Source organism: Macaca mulatta, chromosome 19, assembly GCF_049350105.2.
Source record: "Macaca mulatta isolate MMU2019108-1 chromosome 19, T2T-MMU8v2.0, whole genome shotgun sequence".
Classification (NCBI taxonomy): domain Eukaryota; kingdom Metazoa; phylum Chordata; class Mammalia; order Primates; family Cercopithecidae; genus Macaca; species Macaca mulatta.
In genome coordinates, this window is record NC_133424.1 from 57,229,643 (window position 1) to 57,246,575 (window position 16,933).

At 50.6% G+C, this 16,933-nt stretch overlaps 1 protein-coding gene across 1 annotated transcript in view; it reads left to right on the forward strand.

Annotated features, from left to right (window-relative positions):
• The first annotated feature begins 604 nt into the window (after positions 1-604).
• Positions 605-16,933, forward strand: part of BCL3 (BCL3 transcription coactivator) — a 36,758-nt gene continuing 20,429 nt past the window's right edge. The window contains exons 1-5 of the mRNA XM_077980369.1: positions 605-640; positions 968-1,067; positions 1,634-1,699; positions 4,222-4,386; positions 5,039-5,600. The gene's annotated coding sequence lies outside the window, so the exon portion shown is untranslated. The remainder of the gene's footprint in view (positions 641-967; positions 1,068-1,633; positions 1,700-4,221; positions 4,387-5,038; positions 5,601-16,933) is intronic.

Sequence of the window (16,933 nt, forward strand, 5' to 3'; positions counted from 1 at the left end):
GAGACATCTACTCCAAGACCTGAAGGAGGAGTAGGAGAGATGCTGGGGAAGAGGCAGGGAAGGGTGCTCCTGGCAGAGGGAACAGCCTGTGCGAAGGCCTGAAGGTAAGTTTTGCATATGACACCTTTGAGAAACTACTCATTGTTCAACTGAAGCAGAGGCTTGTTCAGAAGAAGTCAGCCTTGTGGCCGGGTGTAGACTTCCTCCCAGGGCACCGGGGAGCCACCGTGGAGTTGTGAGCAAGGGAGAGACAGGGGTAGGCTTGTACTTCCCAGAGACTCCCCCAGCTGCCATGTGCAGGGTGAATGGAGTGACGCATAGAACCCAGTTTCAGGGGGTAGTTTGGGACTTGGACCCAGGTCCCAGGGAGAGAGTCCAAGGAGCCCTTCTCTGGTCTTCCAAGGCGCCGCTCTCCCCAAGTTCCAGATGGAAGGCGTGCCCATGGCAACCGCTAGGTGGTGCCCGTACACCACCAGCCAGGTCTTTGTTTGCCAAAAGTAGATCAGGCCCAGAGCTGGACAGAACTGCCCCGGGATCAGGAGAGCAAATCCTCTCTGTCTTTAGGTCCTGGCTCCCTGGCCAGGCATCCTGGGCCCATTTGACTCCCGGGCTCAGGAAGGAGCTGGCTGAGCTGCAGCGAGTATGTTCTTTGTCTCTTTCCTTACCTTGGAATCTCAGACTGAAGCCACGTCTCTTTCCTCACTTTGGAATCTCAGACTGGAGCACCCTGGCTCCCACTTCAGACAGGGGGATTCTTACCTCCCTCATCAGACTAGCAGACTCCTTGTCTCCCTACCAGTTTGAGGAGTTCCCCATTTCTATCATTCATTTGGAAGCTCATCAGCTCTCCCAGAAGGCATGGGAGCCCTTCAACACCCCCATCAGACTAGGACTACCCATCTCCCCCATCAGATTAGAAATGCATTGTCTCACACATCATAATGTTGCTCCTTACCTTCCCTGACAGACTGGAAATACAGACTGGACACTCGTTCTTGCTGCAGGGGGCTGGAGCTTCTTATCTGCTTCACTGGATTTGGACAATCCTGTCTCCCTCATGGGATTTGGTGAGAGCTCCTTAGTTTACTTATTTTTCTCACTGTGCTGGGCCACCTTGTCCCCCACCATCAGATTGGGGAACACCTTGTCTCCCAGTCAGACCAGAGGGTTGGACTCCTCCGCCCTTGCAAAGGTTCCTGAGTCCTTCTTACATCCATAGAAGGAACCATGCCTATTTTTCCAAGAGGGAAACTGAGGCACAGAGAAGCAAATACCACTTCTCTGTCGAGCTGCAGATGCCTCCCCCTCCTCCTCCGCCGGCTGCTCTGCCCCCACCCTCTCCCGCCCCCGCCCCTGCCCTGGGTAACTCCCCTGGCACCGGGAGTAGGGGAATTTTGCCCTGCTGGCCTCTGCACCAACCACCTCCCCTTATCGGCAGCGTCGCCAGCCACCGGTGGCAGCCCAGGGTTAAAGTCCGGAGACAGCTCGGGCGCAAAGCGGATAGGGAGGGAGGAGTGGCGCCCAACCCAGAACGGGGACTCCCCGGAGGTCGAGCTCTCACGCTGCTGGGAGCAGAGGGGATGGGCAGGACCGTGTCCCGTGGTAAGGTGTGGGTTCAATTCTTCTTTTCTAGTGTGGTCTTGAACCTGGAACTTCACCCCCACTGGGAGCCTCAGCTTCTCCAGCTTTAAGGAGTCAGGTGTGTGAAAACGCCCCAGCTCTGGAGTCAGACTCCAGGCGTTTGAATGCTGGCTCCTATAACCTGCTGTGTGAGATCTGGGGCCATCGAGCGCGTCTCTCTCAGCCTCAGTTTCCCCAGTTGTGCAATGAGGATCCCTACTGGGTGGTGGTGAAGGCTCCATGAGTTCACGCACAAGAAAACCTTGGGACAGTGGCTGATAGTGGCGTCAGCAAGCCAGCATGCACCCCACCCTTTCCTTCCAAGAAAATTGCCTCCTAAATCTATGGTTGGTAACCTTCACCCCTCCCTCTTTGACCCACCTCCTAACCCAGGCCACCTGGTGTCTTGCTACACAGCTGGTCTCCCTGCCCGCACCACAGTCAGAGGCGTCTTTGGAAACCCAATCCTGACCCCTGCTCAGAATCTGCCATGGCTCTCCAGTGCCCCCAGGAGAAAACCAAGTGCTGTACCACAGCCACAGCCTGACCACTCGCTGCCTGTATTTTCTTTCTCTTTCTTGCTTTCTCTTTTTTTTTTTTTTAAAGACAGGGTCTTGCTCTGGCCCCAGGCTGGAGTGCAGTGGCGCCGTCATAGCTCACTGCAGCCTCAACCTCCTGGGCTCAAGTGATCCTCCCACCTCAGCCTCCTGAGTAGCTGAGACTACAGGCACATGCCACCACACCTGGGTAAATTTTTTAATTTTTTTTTTTTTAGAGATAGGGTCTCACTCATTGCCCAGGCTGGTCTTAAACTCCTGGGCTCAAGCCATCCTCTCACCTCAGCTTCCCAAAATGCTGGGACTACAGGTATGCACCACTGCGCCCAGCCTCCTTTCTGGTTTCCTAATAAAGCCTTTTGTTCACCTCCTTCAAACACTTCCCCGCACTCTTCAGGTCTCAGCTCAAACAGGGCAGGCCCGGTCCCCTTGGTCCTCTCTGTCCTCCCTCTCCTGGTTCCCTGTACCTCTCCAAAAGCCCCCATCACCGAAAGAAGTAAAGATGTGGGGCCGGGCGTGGTGGCCCACACCTGTAATTCCCAGCACTCTGGGAGGCTGAGGTAAGTGGATCACCTGAGGTCACAAGAATTGATTGAACCCCAGAGGCAGACGTTGCAGTGAGCTGAGATTGCGCCACTGGACTCCAGCCTGGGCGACGGACAGACTCCATCTCAAAAAAAAAAAAAAAAATTGGCCGGGCATGGTGGCTTATGCCTGTAATCCCAGCACTCTGGGAGGCCAAGGCAGGCAGATCACTTGAGCCCAGGAGTTCGAGACCAGCCTGGGCAACATGGTGAAAATCCCATCTCTGCAAAAAATACAAAAATTAGCTGGGCATGGTGGTGTCTCTACTAAAGAATACAAAAATTAGCTGGGTGTGGTGGAATGCACCTGTAATCCCAGCTACTCAGGAGGCTAAGGCATGAGAATCACTTGAATCCGGGAGGTGGAGACTGCAGTGAGTCAAGATCACGCGACTGCACTCCAGCCTGTGTGACAATGCAAGATTCTCTCTTAAAAAAAAAAAAGTCCCCACTCTGGTCCAGCCACCATCACGGACGGCCTGGACCATGCAGTCACCTCCTCACGGGTCTCCCTGCCTGGGTCCTTGCCGCGTGCCCGAAGGGACCTGTCTTTCCCCTACATGCAGCCACAGGGATCCTGTTAACACCTAAGTCATCAGGAGGCTGAGGTGGGAGGATTGCTTGAGTCCAGGAGGTCGAGGCTGCAGTGAGCCAAGATGGCACCACTGTACTCCAGGCTGGGCAACAGAGTAAGACCCTGTCTCTAAACAATAATAATAACAACAAATTAAATTAAATTGAAACCTGGCCTGGGCGTGGTGGCTCATGCCTGTAATTCCAGCACTTTGGGAGGCCGAGGCAGGTAGATCACCTGAGGTCAGGAGTTGGCCAACATGGTACGTGGCCAACATGGCGAAACCCTGTCTCTACTTTAAAAATATAAAAGTTAGCTGGGCGTGGTGGCGCATGCCTGTAATTCCAGCTACTCAGGAGGCTGAGGCAGGAGAATCGCTTGAACCTGGGAGGCGGAGGTTGCAGTGAGCCGAGATAGCGTCACTGCACTCCAGTCTGGGCAACAGAGTGAGATTCCATCTTAAAAAAAAAAAAAAAAAAAAAGTCAGATTATCCCTCCCCTGCCCAGAACCCTCCATGGCTCCCATCTCCCTCTGAGTAAAAGCCTACGTCCCTACAGTGGCTCATAAGATCCTGATCCATCTCCTTGCCACCATCTCCCCCGCCATCCTCCCTTCCACTCTCCCCCAGCTCATTCTGCTCCAGCTACACTGGCCTCAAAGAGCCGTTCCGACCCACCTCTGGGCCTTGGCACTTGCTGTTCCCTCTGCCTAGAACACGCTTCCCCCAGATGTCCACATGGTTCATTCCCTCCCCTCCCTCAAGTCTTAGCCCCAAACGTCATTCCTTGGAGGGCCTCCCTTGGCCGCTGGATTTAAATAACAGCTTCGACTTCCTACCCTCCATCTCCCTCATTCCCTCACCAGCTTTATTTTTCTCCATAGCAGATACCTGCCATTGGCTGTATTTTCCTTGTCTTGTTGACTGTCTCCTGGATGGATGGAAGAGTCTGTGACTCCCCAAGGGCAGGAATCTTATTTGGTCAACACCGGGGCATGGCCTGAAAAACCTGTTAGCAGAGTGAATGAATCGGATGTGTTTGTTTTGAAAAGGTAAGGCGTTCACAAGTTCCAAAATTCAAAAAGGACCAAATGGCAGTGAGCAGTCGCTTCCCTACTACGACTCTGCCCGTCCCCTCCCCAGTCCCGTTCTCACCTCCCAATTTCTGTTCTTTTTCTTTTTCTTTTCTTTTTTTTTTTTTTTTTTTTTTTTTTTTGAGACAGGGTCTCACTCTGTCACCCAGGCTGGAGTGCAGTGGTGCCAGCATAGCTCACTGCAGCCTCAACCTTCTGGACTCAAATGACCCTCCCACCTCAGCGGCCCTAGTAGCTGGGACCACAAGCACGCACCACCATGCCCAACTAATTTTTATATTTTTGGTAGAGACGGGGTTTCACCATGTTGCCCTGGCTGATCTCGAACTCCTGGGCTCAAGGGATCCATCCATCTTGCCCTTGCAAAGTGCTGGGATTACAGGTGGAAGCCACTTCTCCTGTAATCCATGTGTCCTTCCCTCTTTATGCAAATTGTGCACGGTCTTGCTGTGGCCTGCATCTTCCCCTAGCAATACAGCAATACATCTGGAAGATCACACCGCATCAGCACCAGAAAAGCTTCCTCCTTCTTTTTTTTTTAATAGTTGCACGCACAGTGTCGACTGGTGGACAGAAGACAGCTCTTGCCGCAATTGTTATTCTATTTCAGGACGGGTGTGGCTTGATGCCGAGGAGCTCAGCATCATCTCTCAGACCCGGACTCACGTCGTAGCTCTACAGCCAGAACTTCCACAGGCTGCTGGTGGCATGCAAGCCCCGAGCAGCCACTTTGGAAAATGGTTTGCCAACTTCCCGCAAGATTAAATATACACTTCCCATAGGACCCAACAATTTTATTCCTTGGTATTGACCCGAGATAAATGAAAACTTATTTTCACACACAAAAAAACTGTATGCACACACTCACAGCAGCTCTGTTCATAATTGCCAACAACTGTAAACAACCCAAATGTCCTTCAGCTTGTACGTGCGTAAGTGAGCTGTGGTCCATCCACAGAGTGGAATATCACTCGGCAATGAAGAGGAACTGCTATCGATACACACAACATGGATGAACCTCAACTGTGTTATGCTGAGTGAAAGAAGCTAGGCTCAAAAATTACAGTATTAAGCCGGGTGCGGTGGCTCACGCCTGTAATCCCAGCACTTTGGAAGCCCGAGGTGGGAGAATTGCTTGAGCCCAGGAGTTTGAGACCAGCCTAGGCAACATGGTGAGACCCCATCTTTATAAAAATAATGATGATGATGATGATGACGATGATTATAATGATAATAACTACATTACTCCATTTACAAGACATTCTGGAAAAGGCAAAATTATAGGTACAGAAAACAGACCTGTGGTTGCCAGGGGTGGGGTGGGGGATGGGCATGACCCCAAAAGGGCAGATGAGGGGTTTTAGGAGTGGTTGGACATATCCATATTTTGATTCTGCTGGTGACTACACAACCACATGAGCCTGTCAAAGCTTAAAGAACTGCATGCCCCACAGGCACTTCGGGAGGCCAAAGCAAGAGGCCAGGAGTTGAAGACCAGCCTGGGCAACATAGTGAGACCCCATCTCCACCAAAAATACAAAAATTAGCTGTGCATGGTGGCGTGCACTTGTAGTTCCAGCTAATGAGGAAACTGAGGCAGGAGAATCGCTAGAGCCTGAGAGGTTGAGGCTGCAGTGAGTGGTGATAGCACTACCGCACTCCAGCCTGGGTGACAGAGTGAGACCCTTCTTCAAAAAAAAAAGAAAAAAAATGCACACTGAAAAGAGAGAATTTTACTGTAGGTAAATTTGTTAATAATTTTTTATTTTTATTTTTATTTATTTTTTTTTTTTGGAGACGGAGTCTCGCTCTGTCGCCCAGGCTGGAGTGCAGTGGCCGGATCTCAGCTCACTGCAAGCTCCGCCTCCCGGGTCTACGCCATTCTCCTGCCTCAGCCTCCCGAGTAGCTGGGACTACAGGCGCCCGCCACCTCGCCCGGCTAGTTTTTTGTATTTTTTAGTAGAGACGGGGTTTCACTGTGTTAGCCAGGATGGTCTCGATCTCCTGACCTCATGATCCGCCCGTCTCGGCCTCCCAAAGTGCTGGGATTACAGGCTTGAGCCACCGCACCCGGCCAATGATTTTTTATTTTTAAAGGACTACGTATTCTGTAATCCCATTTACATGTCATCCTGGAAAAGCAAAGTTATAGGGATAAAAAGCAGCCAGGTGTGGCGGCTCATGCCTGTAATCCCAGTACTTTGGGAGGCTAAGGCAGGTGGATCACTTGAGGTCAGGAGTTCGAGACTAGCCTGGTCAACATGGTGAAACCCCATCTCTACTAAAAATACAAAAATTAGCCAGGCGTGGTGGCTGGCACCTGTAATACCAACTACTCAGGAGGCCGAGGCAGGAGAATCTCTGGAACCCAGGAGGTGGAGGTTGCAGTAAGCCGAGATCGTGCCATTGCACTCCAGCCTGGGTGACAGAGCAAGACTCCATCTCAAAAAAAAAAAAAAAAAAAAAAAAAGGCAGATGTAGCTGGGCATGGTGGCTCATGTCTATAATCCCAGAACTTTGGGAGGCTCAGGCAGGTAGATCACTTAAGGTCAGGAATTCGAGATCAGCCTGGCCAACATGGTGAAACCCCATCTCTACTAAAAATACAAAAATTAACCAGACATGGTGGCGTCTGCCTGTAATCCCAGCTACTGGGGAGGCTGAGGCAGGAAAATCACTTGAACCTGGGAGGCAGAGGCTGCAGCAAGCCAAGATTGCGCCCCTGCACTCTAGCCTGGGTGACACAGCAAAACTCTGTCTCAAAAAAAAAAAAAAAAAGAAAAAGAAAAAAGAAAAGAAAAGAGGCCGGGCACAGTGACTCATGCCTGTAATCCCAGCACTTTGGGAGGCCGAGGCGGGCAGATCACGAGGTCAAGAGATTGATACCATCCTGGCTAACACGGTGAAACCCCATCTCTACAAAAAATTCAAAAATTAGCCAGGCGTGGTGGCAGGCACCTGTAGTCCCAGCTACTTGGGAGGCTGAGGCAGGAGAATTGCTTGAACCCAGGAGGCAGAGGTTGCAGTGAGCAGAGATCACCCCACTGCCCTCCAGCCTGGCAATAGAGGGAGACTCCATCTCAAAAAAAAAGGGGGCGAAAGAAAAGAAAAGAAAAGAAAAGAAAAGAAAAGAAAAAGTAGATTGGTGGCTGCCAGGGTCTGAGGACAACGGGAGATGACTGCAGGGACGGCACAGGGGACCTTTTCTGGGTGCTAGAAATGTTCTACATCTTGATCAGCATATGATTAAATGATTGTACATGTTTCTCAGAACTCATCTAACATACTTCTTCTTTAATTTAATTTTAATTAATTAAATTGATTTATTTTTGAGAGAGTCTCGCTCTGTCACCCAGGCTGGAGTGCAGTGGCAAGATCACAGCTCACTACGATCTTCACCTCCTGGGTTCAAGTGATTCTTGTGCCTCAGCCTCCCAAGTAGCTGGGATTATAGGCATGCGCCACTACGCCCAGCTAATTTTTTTATTTTTTGTAGAGATGGGGTCTCGCCATGTTGCCCAGGCTGGTCTCAAACTCCTGGGCTCAAGTGATCTGCCTGCCTTGGCCTCCAAAGTGCTGGGATTACAGGCATGAGCCACCATGCCCGGCCAAACACACGCAGTTGAAACAGGTGTATTTTATTGTATGTTAATTATACCTCAATACAGTTGATTTTCAAAATCTAAATTACTGGCCTGGTGCGGTGGCTCAGGACCGTAATCCCAGCACTTTGGGAGGCTGAGGCAGGAGGATCGCTGGAGCCCAGGAGTTCAAGACCAGTCTGGGCTGCCTGGCAACACCCTGTCTCTACAAAAAAAAAAGCAAAAACTAGCAGGGCATGGTGGCACATGCCTGTAGTCCCAGCTACTCAGGAGGCTGAGGTGGAAGGATCACCTGATCCCCAGGAGGTGTAGGCTGCAGTGAGTCCTGATTGCACCACTGCACTCCAGCCTGGGTGACAGAGTGAGACCCAGTCTCAAAAAACAAACAAACGCCGGGCGCGGTGGCTCACGCCTGTAATCCCAGCACTTTGGGAGGCCGAGGTGCGTGGATCACGAGGTCAGGAGATTGAGACCATCCTGGTTAACATGGTGAAACCCCGTCTCTACTAAAAATATAAAAAATTAGCCGGGCATAGTAGCAGGCGCTTGTAGTCCCAGCTACTCAGGAGGCTGAGGCAGGAGAATGGCCTGAACCCAGGAGGCAGAGCTTGCAGTGAGCCGAGATCGTGCCACTGCACTCCAGCCTGGGGGACAGAGCCAGACTCTGTCTCAAAAAACACACACACACACTTAGCTCCTCTTCCCCTTATTGGCTGTGTGACCTTGGACAAAGCTCCTAACTTCTCTGTGCCTGGGTAAAGGATGAGGGAGTTGGGGAGGAGGGAATGATCACTGAGGGCAGGTGCTGAGGTCTCAGGTCTCACTGTGGATTCACAATGCAAGAAACGTTTGCATTTGAAACACAGGGGCTTTATGAGCTTTTAGAGTGGAACTAGAGACAAAGACCTGAGCAGCTGACAATGGCTTCTGTGTCTCAGGAGGGCGGGCGGTGGGCTGAGCACTGTCAGGACCTCACCTGCATCCCTTTGAACCATCGGGCACTCCTTTGCTGACCTGGAAAAGTGAGTAGAGCCATCCTGGGGTCCCAGAGGAATGGCATTGAGGGCACACAATTAACAGTAGCCTTGTGAACAGTCAGACGGGCTTCACAGCCCGTACCTAGAGGCCTCTGCTGTTTGGGGCAGTGCTGGATACACACAGCAGTGACAGCCCCAGGCCTGCCCTCACAGGTTCACACATGGGGAAGACTGGTCCATCCCTCCGCAGACAGTCGCATCCCAGAATGTTGGGGCTGGCAGGGTCAGGGGGCTCCTGACTCAGACTGGAAAGAAAAATCAGGGAGGGCTTCCTGGAGGAAAGGCTGTCAGAGCTGGAGCCTGATGTGTTTACTGAGCACTTACCATGTGACCTGGTTTGGATCTCCAAGAAAGAGGCATAGTTTTGAGGTTGAAGTGAAAGGGGTATGTATGCAAGGAGGATGGCGGGGGAGAGGCCTTGGCTAAGAGGCAGAAAGGGCTGTGGGTGGGACAGAGCCGGAGGGATAAGGCTGAAGGGACACGGTACCTGGCGTGGGTCCTCTGCAGCAGGATCTTGGACTTTCTCCCAATGATGGGGCTCAGGAAGAAGCAGCTTCCTCAAGTTTCATCCTGTGCAAAGGGAGGACCAGGCAGGAGGAGGTGGGGAGGCCAAGGAAAGGCCATGGAAATGAGAAGGGGCTATAAGAGACACCTGGGGGAGGGGACACAGGGAGGGTGAGAAGACCTGGGCCCCCACTCCTTTCTCTTCTCTGTTCTCACTCTGAGCCAGACGGCATTGGCCGGACAGCTTCCTCGTTTCTAAAAGTTTAAGATAGAGGGCTGGCGAGGTGGTGCATGCCTGTAGTCCCGGTGCTTTGGGAGGCCCAGGCAGGTGGATCACTTGAGCCTCCTGTTTGGAGCTGTAGTGAGCTATGATCACATCACTGCACTCCAGCCTGGGTGACAGAGCAAGACCCCATATCTAAAAATAATAATAATAATGAATAATAAATAAAAATTTAAGATAGTGAATCTGGCCATGCACAGTGGCTCATGCCTGTAATCCCAGCACTTTGGGAGGCTGAGGTGGGCAGATCACCTGAGGTCAGGAGTTCGAGAACAGCCTGGCCAACATGGCAAAACCCCGTCTCTACTAAAAAACACAAAAAAATTAGCTGGGCGTGCTAGCACGCACCTGTAGTCCCAGCTACTCAGGAGGCTGAGGCATGAGAAGCACTTGAACCTGGGGGACAGAGGTTGGCATGAGCCAAGACCGTACCACTGCACTCCAGCCTGGGTGACAGAGTGAGACTCCATCTCAATAAAAATAAATACATAAATAAATAAATAAATAAATAGTGAATCTTAAGTTTGCCAAGGATGCATTTTTACCTTTCTTTAGTTCTTAAGACTCTGATCATTCTTTTTTTTTTTTTTTTTTTTTTTAAGTTCCAGGGTATATGTGCAGGATGTGCGGGTTTGTTACACAGGTAAAGGTGTGCCACGGTGGTCTGCTGCACCTATCAACCCATCACCTAGGTATGAAGCCCGGCATGCATTAGCTATTCTTCCTGATATTCTCCCTCCCCACTCTCCGTCCCAACAGGCCTCAGTGTGTGTTGTTCTCCTCCCTGTGTCCATGTGTTCTCACCATTCAGCTCCCACTTATAAGTGAGAACATGTGGTGTTTGGTTTTCTATTCCTGAATTAGTTTGCTGAGGATAAATGGCTTCCAGCTCCATCTGTATCCCTGCAAAGCACATGATCTCATTCCTTTTTATGGCTGCATAGTATTCCATGGTGTATACGTACCACACTTTTCTTTTTTTTTTGAGACGGAGTCTCGCTGTGTCTCCCAGGCTGGAGTGCAGTGGCGTGATCTCGGCTCACTGCAAGCTCCACCTCCCGGGTTCATGCCATTCTCCCGCCTCAGCCTCCCGAGTAGCTGAGACTACAGGCGCCTGCCACCACGCCCGGCTAGTTTTTTGTATTTTTAGTAGAGACGGGGTTTCACCGTGTTAGCCAGGATAGTCTCGATCTCCTGACCTCGTGATCCACCCGCCTCGGCCTCCCAAAGTGCTGGGATTACAGGCTTGAGCCACCGCGCCCGGCCCACATTTTTCTTTATCCAATACTCTGATCATTCTTAATTTTTATTTTATTTACTTATTTATTTATTTTGAGACAGAATTTCGCTCTTGTTGCCCACGCTGGAGTGCAATGGTGCAATCTCAGCCCACTGCAACCTCCTCCTCCTGGGTTCAAGTGATTCTCCTGCCTCAGCCTCCCGAGTAGCTGGGATCACAGGCATGCACCACCACACCCGGCTAATGTTGTATTTTTAGTAGAGATGGAGTTTCTCCACGTTGGTCAGGCTGGTCTCGAACTCCTGACCTCAGGTGATCTGCCTGCCTCAGCCTCCCAGAGTGCTGGGATTATAGGTGTGAGCCACTGCGCCTGGCCTAATTTCTTAAATCCTACCCATTTTTGCTCCTAAAGTTCTGTAACTGCAGGTTTATTTGATCCTTTGATACTAAGATTCATTCATTCAGCAAATACTTACTGAGCCTCTATTCTGCCCTAGGTCCCAAGGATTCAAGGGAGAACAAAATGTATAAAATTCTTGCCATGACAGAAATCACATTTACTGAGCACTCACTATGGGCCAAGTTTCATGCCAGGTGTACACATATAACATTACCTACATGATGAGTTAGAGACTTCTATTATCCCCATTATCCAAATGGGGAAACTGAGGCATAGGGTTCTGGAATCCCTTGTTCCTAAAAGTCTAGGATTCTAGAATTCTTCCTCTTCCTCTTCCTCTTCTTCTTCTTCTTTTTGAGACAGGGGCTCACTATGTTGCCCAGGCTAGAGTGCAGTGGCATGATCGTAGCTCACTACAGCCTCAATCTCCCAAGCTCAAGAGATTCTCCCAAGCTCAAGAGATTCTCCCCCCTCAGCCTCCTAAGTAGCTGGAACCACAGGTAGGGTCTCACTTTGTTGCCCAGGCTGGTCCCAAACTCCTGGGCTCAAGTGATCCTCCTGTTTCAGCCTCCCAAAGTGCTGGGATTACAGGCATGAGTCACTGTGCCCAGCCTGGAATTCTTTGCCCCTAAGATTGTAGGGGTCTAGAATTCTTTGTCCTTAAGATTCACTTATGCTTGAATTCAAGTGAACAATAGATATAGGAAAAAGTGCTGAATCTCATTATTGATCCAGGAAATGCAAATTAGAACCACCCTGAGATTCCAATCCACACATACACATACCAGGATGACTGATATTTTTAAATCTGGTAGATCCAGTACTGGAAAAGATGTGGGGCAAGGATAACTCACAACAGACATTGAAGATAGGAGTGAGAATTGGCATGAGCATGTGGGAAAAGCGTCTGGCCATGTCTTCTACATGGGGAAACCCTGTAGCCTAACAATTCTAGTCCTGGAGAATGCAGAAAAACACACGCTCACGAGCATGAGCAGTATTGGCCAAAACAGTCAGAAAATGGAAACCAACCTTCTGCCCATCAACAAATTCATAAATTGTGCTATATAGGTGGGCACAGTGGCTCAAGCCTGTAATCCCAAAACTTTGGGAGGCTGAGGCAGGTGGATCACTTGAGGCCAGGAGTTCAGGACCAGCCTGGCCAACATGGAGAAGCCCCTGCCTCTACTAAAAATACAAAATTAGCCTGGCGTGGTGGCGCATGCCTATAGTCCCAGCTACTCAGGAGGCTGAGGCAAGAGAATCGCTTGAACCCAGGAGGCAGAGGTTGCGGTGAGCTGAGATCGTGTCATTGCACTCCAGCCTGGGCAGCAAGAGTAAAACTGTGTCTCAAAAAAAAAATAAAATAAAATAAAATAAAGGTTCCCTTTATTGGCCTGACATGGTGGCTCACACCTGTAATCCCAGCACTGTGGGAAGCCAAGGCAGGAGGATCGCTTGAGGCCAGGAATTAGAGACCAGACTGGGCAACTAGCGAGAATCCATCTCTATAAAAAGTTTCGTTAAAAATTAGCCAAGCAGCCAGGTACGTTGGCTCCTGCCTGTAATCCCAGCACTTTGGGAGGCTGAGGCAGGTGGATCACCTGAAGTCAGGAGTTCAAGACCAGCCTGGCCAACATGGTGAAACTTCGTCTCAACTAAAAATACCAAAAAAAAAAAAAAATTAACTGGGCATAATGGCGGGTACCTGTAATCCCAGCTACTTCAGGAGGCTGAGGCAGGAGAGTCGCTTGAACCCGGGAGGTGGAGGTTGCAGTGAGCCGAGATAGCGCCATTGCACTCTAGTCTGGGCGACAATAGGAAAACTCTGTCTCAAAAAAATAAAAATAAAAAAATAATTAGCCAAGCATGGTGGCATGCACCTGGGGTCCCAGCTACTCAGGAAGCTGAGGCGGGAAGATTGGCTGAGGCCAGGAGTTCGAGTCTCCAGTGAGTTATATCACACCCACTGTACTCTAGCCTGGATGACAAAGTGAGACCCCATCTAAAAAAAAGATTTCCTTTATTAAAAATTCAAAACCATAGTGGTCGTAGGTAGCAAAAATATAAAGAAAAGCAAGGAAATTATACCATAAAAGTCAGAATACAGGTTACCTTTCCAGGAGGGAGGGAGCTGTGAGGCATGAAGAGGCATGAAGGAACTTCTGAGGAACTAGTGACACTATTTCTGGTTTTTGTTTTTTTGTTTTTTTTGTTTTTTTTTGTTTTTTTTTTTTTTTTTGAGACAGAGTCCTACTCTGTCACCCAGGCTCGAGTGCATTGGTGCAATCTCGGCTCACTGCAACCTCCGCCTCCTCAGTTCAAGCGATTCTCCCACCTCAGCCTCCGGAGTGCCTGGAACCACAAGGCGAGCACCACCACACCCCGCTAATTTTTGTATTTTTAGTAAAGATGGGGTTTTGCCGTGTTGCGCAGGCTCCTCTCAAACTCCTAACCTCAGGTGATCCACCCACCTCGGCCTCCCAAAGTGCTAGGATTAGAGGCATGAGCCACCGTGCCTGGCCCAGCAACACTATTTCTTAACCTAACTGTTTCCTTTACAAAAGTCTCTGAAACAGAACAGTGTATTTTAATTGTACGCAATTCTCCCCATGTTATATTTCATAATTTTCAGGGATTTTTTTTTTTAATCACACGATTCCAAATCTCTGTTCCTCAAATGACGTGGCTTTCCAGGGGTCAGTGGGCAAAAGTTCTGAGCCCTGGCACGGAGACCCAAGGGTACACCGGGAACCCACGGGAGAATTTGGGATCCAAAACACCAAATACAATCTGATTTTCCCAGAAGTGAGCAAATGTGCTGTGACTCTGTGTGACCACAGTGGGCTGAAGTGGCAAGTTCAGGGGTAGGTGATGTTCAAAGTAAAGGCCACAAGCCAGCGCCTCCCCGCCCCCACCCCACCTCCTGCCGAGCATGACGTCAGTAAGAGTGGTCATCTATTTCTCTTCCCACCAGCCACCACAGAGCCTGGCTGTCCCTGGGAGGAGGTGCAACCTCAACAATCCTGGGCCAGTCCCGATCTTTTTGGATGTGGAAATTGAGCCTGCCCAGGATCGCTTGGCTGACAGGCTGCCGTGTCGGCATTTGCTCCTGGCTTGTGACCATCTGACTCCGCAGGGATGAGGCAGTAGAGACAGCCCCGCCCCATCCTCAGTATCCTGGAAATGTGTTGGAGGGTAGGGTGCCCCAGACCAGGACACTGGGATGACGGTTGGGAACAAGGGAGGTGAGCGTGCCATGTCCCCGGCTCAAATGAGGAAGGGCCCAGTGTCACTCGGCTTTCCCAGGAGCCTGAGGGACTTTTGCATCTGTATTTTTAAACCCTGGTGGCCACAGGGCAGGTTGTGGCCTTGAGTAGGGGAGGCACCGACTTCCAGGGAAAAGGCTGGAGTTTCAGGAAAGGGACTGTCCCTTCCTCCTGGATGGGCACCATGCTCCACCCTGCCGGGGTGGGCTTAAGAAGAGGGGCTGCTAATTCAGTGGGAGGGCTTGCCCCTACTCAGGGAGTGGCTAGGCTGATAGGGGAGGCATGATTTCCCCCAACTCAAGTCAAGAAGGAACCACAAATCTGATGGAGGAGGCACATACCAACTCCCTCCTGGGGAAATTTATATTTCCTAGTCTAGTTTGAGGGACAAAACTTAATTTTACTCGGACAGTACTCCTAGTCCCAGGAAGGATTCAAGCTTTACAGCATAGTGAGCTCTAGTCTGATGGAGGAGGCAGGACCCAAACCCACCCTCAGGGAGGTTTCCTATGAGGGTGGAGGCATGTCCATTATCTTCAGGAAACTCTAGTCTAGTCTGACATTCATCCAAATGTCCTCGGGGGAGGAGGGGCAAAATTGCTCCCCTCAATTGAGAATCTAGGCAGAGGAGGGAGGCATGCTGCCCCACCTTATTTTATTATATTTTTCCTTTTAGATCTAGTCCTGAACCCAGATGCCCCATGCATCTTCAGGGAACTGATGGGAGAGGCAAAATCCACTTTTAGAGCTATCTAATCTGTGAAGAAGTCACACTTTCATTCTCGGGGAGATTCTGATCTGATGGAGGAGGAAGAATGCAATCCAAACCCTCAAGGAACTCTTACACTGATGGGAAACAGGTCCCCACCTTGGGGGCCTCCAAGTCTGGTGGCAGAGGTCTTCCTCCCATCCTTGGGAAGCTCTAGTCCAATGGGGGAGGCACTCCCCCACCATGTCAGCGCCTTCTTTCCCTTACCTTCTCCCTGCCCTCTGGCTGCCTGAATGAGCACGGCAGGGGGCTTCCCCTCCCCATCTCCCTGGTGAATCCTAGAATCAGGGAACTTCTGCAGGAGGACACCATGGTTCCCCAGCCCTGGGACTTCCCTTTATCCGTCAGCCCAAGCCCAGGGCCTCACTGGGGGGCCAGACATGCCTGCCCTGCAGATCACGGCTCACCTATCACCCAGCCCCCAGGACACCCTGGTTATTGCATGTCCACAGCATCCCAGGCCCCGCTGGGGCTTTCCATGCCTGACCTCGCCAGTACCCTACCCTGAGAAGGAGGAGTCTGTCCTCACTTTACAAACAAAGCTTAGAGGGCATGGCACTTGCCAGAGGCCACACAGCCAGAAACTGGCAGAGTGGGGAACAGACCCAAGTGGGTCTGACTCCAGAGCCCCGGCTCTTTAGGAACAAGGATGAGGATGATGTATGTATACAGTCCTCACTTTCTGCCAGGCAACCCTGCCAAGGGCTGTATTGCTGACTCACTAGATCTTCTCAGCCATGGTGTTGTTATTCTTATTGTCATTATTCTGTGACTCAGACAGGGAAACTGAGGCCCAAAGAGATTAGATGAGTATGTAGCAGAGCCAGTACTCACAGTCAGGTTGCCTGACTCCAGTGCCATTGTCACAGCTCAGCTCCCCCAGAAGACAGACGTTTATAGGGAATTGGGCATGCAAAAGATTTATGGACCAGCCTGGGCAACATAGCAAGATCCCATTTCTGCAGAAATTTTAGAAATTAGCCAGGAGTGGCTGGGCACGGTGGCTCACACCTGTAATCCCAGCACTTTGGGAGGCCAAGGTGGGCAGATCACTTGAGGTCAGGAGTTTGAGACCAGCCTGACCAACATGGAGAAACCTCGTCTCTACTAAAAATACAAAATTAGCCAGGCGTGGTAGCCTATGCCTGTAATCCCAGCTACTCGGGAGGCTGAGGCAGGAGAATCACTTAACCCAGGAGGCAGAGGTTGCAGTGAGCTGAGATCCTGCCATTGCTAGCTTGGGCAATAAGAGAGAAACCCCATCTCAAAAAAAAAAGAAAAAGAAATTAGCCAGGCTAATTTCTACTACACACTTGTAGTCCCAGCTACTCAGGAGACTGAGGTGGGAGCACTGCACTTGTGGTCCTAGCTATTCGGGAGACTGAGGTAGGAGAATCGCTT